The sequence below is a fragment of the Microtus oregoni genome, unplaced genomic scaffold (assembly GCF_018167655.1).
Source record: "Microtus oregoni isolate MIOR12 unplaced genomic scaffold, Mior012 000005F_ref0000423, whole genome shotgun sequence".
Classification (NCBI taxonomy): domain Eukaryota; kingdom Metazoa; phylum Chordata; class Mammalia; order Rodentia; family Cricetidae; genus Microtus; species Microtus oregoni.
In genome coordinates, this window is record NW_024543064.1 from 58,117,433 (window position 1) to 58,121,197 (window position 3,765).

Here is a 3,765-nt window from a genome sequence, read left to right on the forward strand (position 1 = left end):
TGCAAAAGCAGTACACATATATAAAATTAAATTTTAAAAGGCTCAATTTTTTTGCTGCCTCTAAGTAACACATCTAACCATCAATGACAGACACCACCTTAGGGTAAACAAGTAACATGATCAGTACACCACTCAACTCTTATCAGAGAAGCTTCTTCTTGCTGTAGATGGTGATTAACACAGACCCACAATTGAGCAGCAGGCAGACCATACAATAATTCAGAATACTCAGCTCTAAATGAGATGTTCCTCCTCACAAGGCTCAGGAAACTGTATAGAAGAGGGGCCAGAAAGAATGGAAGAGCCAAAGGTGGTGGATGACTTCAAGGAAATAGACACACAACAGGGCTGATGTACATATGAACGTACATCTGTTGTGATAGCATGCCCAAGATCTGTCCAAGATTAAACCAAACAAAATTCCATCATTTAGGAGGGATGATGGGCATTAAGTACCCCTATAGCTTAACAACTATTGGTTTTTGATTGCTGCTGGAAAAGGGAAAGTTAGTTTTCTTTAATAGTGTGACAATTGATATATTGGCCATACTCCAGGGCAGGACTCATACTTAGGAGTAGTTGACCAACACAAACTGAACTGGGATTATGTTGCAGGGGGCAGTCGCTTGTTTGTCCTGGCCACCCAGAACAGAAATAATCACACAGAAACTGTATTAATTAAATCATTGCTTGGCCCATTAGCTCTAGCTTCTAATTGGCTAACTCTTACGTCTTAACTTAAGCCATTTATATTAATCTGTATATCGCCACGTGGCAGTGGCTTATCAGCAAAGATTTGGCATATCGACCTCAGGCGGTGGATCCATGGTGTCTCTCTCACTCCACCCTTTTTCTTCCCAGCATAAGCCTAGCTTTCCCTGCCTAGTTCTGTTCTGTCCTGCCATAGCTCAAAGCAGTTCTTTATTAACCATTGAAAGCAACATGTAGACAGAAGGGCCTCCTACACCAGGACTGGATGGGGGAGTAGAAGAAAAGAGAGATAAAGAGACAAAGAGACAGAGGTAAAGAGACAGTGACAGAGGGAGATAGGCACACAGAGAGAAGTTAAGTAGGAAGGAAGGTGGGGGATGTTCTGGGAAGAGTTGGAAGAAGATAATGAATATGCTCAAAATACACTGTAGAATGAGTGATCATATAGGGGAAGCAGAAAGGGGGTTGCCTTAGGAAGTGGAAAAATGAGGTAAATGCGGAAGAAGGAGGTAAGAGGTTAAAAAATAACAATGAGGATGTCTAAAAAAAAGCCACAGGAAGTATCTAAAAAAAAAAAACCCAAACCTAAAAACAAGCCCACAACACACATAATTCTGTATATAAATATATAGTTCCAATGAACTTCTCTCATCTGGGCTGACAGTGCTCATCCCAAGAGCCAAAGACCACCTTAAAAAAATCCCTAATACCAGACATGAGAATCCAACTTTTGAGTTGTTGGCCAGAGCTATCCAAAGATGCCCAAAACATATAGCCTATTGCTATTGCCCTTGGTTGTCCCTAGAGGTAGATGGTAATTTGCTATTGCTGAAGACACTATGCACATCAGAGACAGGACACAGGTGATCCTAGAACTGGAACTCCCTGAGCTGCCTCTTCCCTGTTATCGATACCAGAAGGCACCATGCAAGCCTCTGAAGGAGGGAAGCAACCACCAGTCCTACCCAGACATGATGCCTTAGAACCACATCAGTGACCATCATGGCACAATAACCCAAAGGTGCAGTAGTGGCACACATACCTAGGTGGTAACCAATAGCTCTCTAATTGAACTTACAAACTGCTCAGTAAGAAGTAGACCATGCCTGGTACTGGATAGTAACTAAATACTCAGTTCAAGTGAAGTCATGGTTATTGAAGAATTTACAAGCACTAACTTCTCAGCTAGCATAATACCTAACAATACATAAACATTTGTCTTTATATCTACAGGTAAGTACAGTCTTCACCCCTAATTAAGGAAACAGATGGGGACCATTACAAAAAACCATAACCCAATGCAAAGATGTGGAGTCCAGTCCCCATGAAAACATCTACAAAACACTCCCTTATTTAAGGCAATGTCAGAATCTACAACCATAAATCCTTATCAATATGGCTGCCCCCAAATGAACTGAACAATGACAACACCAGTGGACACGCCAAAGTAGACAAGGAAAAGTCCACTAGGTCTCAACCATACACAAAGAACTACAAAAAACTGGATAAAGCAAGAAGGTGGAGAGGTGGTCTTCACTGGGAAAAGCATACCAATTGACTATCCACTGTTAAATAGTCAGTCCTGAAAACACACATACAAATAACATTGTATGGACTGAACAGGTTATATTCAGGAATACATGCATATACATATACTTATGCCATAACGATTAACAACAACAACAAAAAAATAAGAGGTCATAAGTTTGAAGGTGAGCACAGAAGAGTATATGGTAGGTTTGAAGGGAGGAAAGGGAAGAGGAAAATATTGTAGTTATAATCTCACAAATTAAAAAAATAGCTGCTTCTTCTTCTGGAAAACACCAAATGGCGGATGATGCCAGTGCAGCGGAGGGGCCCGGAGGACGGGGGGGGGGGGGGGGGGGGGGGGGGCGCCAGGATTAGGAGGCCGTGGTGGCTTCCGCTGAGGATTTGGCAGCCATCTGAGGGGCCGCAGCCATGGTCGAGGCTGGGGCAGAGGCCGCGGGGCTTGCGGAGGTAAAGCTGAAGACAAGGAGTGGATTCCCATCACCAAGAAGGACTGCCTGGTTAAGGACATGAAAATCAAATCCCTAGAGGAGATTTACCTGTTCTCCCTGCCCATTAAGGAGTCTGAGATTATTGACTTTTTCCTGGGAGCTTCCCTAAAGGATGAGGTTCTGAAGATCATGCCCATGCAGAAGCAGACTAGGGCAGGCCAGTGGACCAGGTTCAAGGCTTTCGTCACTATTGGGGACTACAATGGTCACATAGGTCTTAGCGTTAAGTGCTCCAAAGAGGTAGCCGCTGCCATCATTTTTGCCAAGCTTTCCATTGTCCCTGTGCGGAGAGGCTACTGGGGTAACAAGATTGGCAAGCCCCACACTGTTCCTTGCAAAGCGACAGGCCACTGTGGTTCTGTGCTGGTGCGTCTCATCCCTGCCCCCAGAGGCACTGGCATAGTTTCCGCTCCTGTGCCCAAGAAGTTACTGACGATGGCTGGCATTGATGACTGCTACACATCAGCCAGGGGCTGCACTGCCACCCTGGGCAACTTTGCCAAGGCCACCTTTGATGCCATCTCTAAAACCTACAGCTACCTAACCCCCGTAATGCATGAAATAATCCCACACCAGTTAGGATTTAAAAGGGTATTTATTTTTGGGGGGTAAAACTCACGAAACACCAACCATCAGGAAAGAAGCCTAGTCGCTGGAGAAGGAGCGGGAACCAAGCACCGGAACCAAGAGAGCGAGGCTTGTCGCTGTTTTTTAAAGATAAATAGACCACGCCCCAGTGGGCTGGTATTTTAGCAGCTATTGGCTGAAGGAGCAGAAGGCGCTCCTGCAGCACAGTGGGCTCCTACTTCAGTGGCTATTGGCTGAAGGAGTGGAAGGTCCTCCCACAGCGCACACACACACACACACACACACACACACACACACCCGCCCCCACCTCTGGAAAGAGACTGTGTTCACCAAGTCTCCTTATCAGGAATTCACTGACCATCTTGTGAAAACCCACACCAGAGTCTCTGTTCAGAGGACCCAGGCTCCAGCTGTGGCCACCACATAG

The 3,765-nt window shown here is 45.2% G+C and overlaps 1 pseudogene; it reads left to right on the plus strand.

The window, feature by feature from the left end:
• Positions 1-2,538: 2,538 nt before the first annotated feature.
• Positions 2,539-3,765, plus strand: LOC121448415 (annotated as a pseudogene).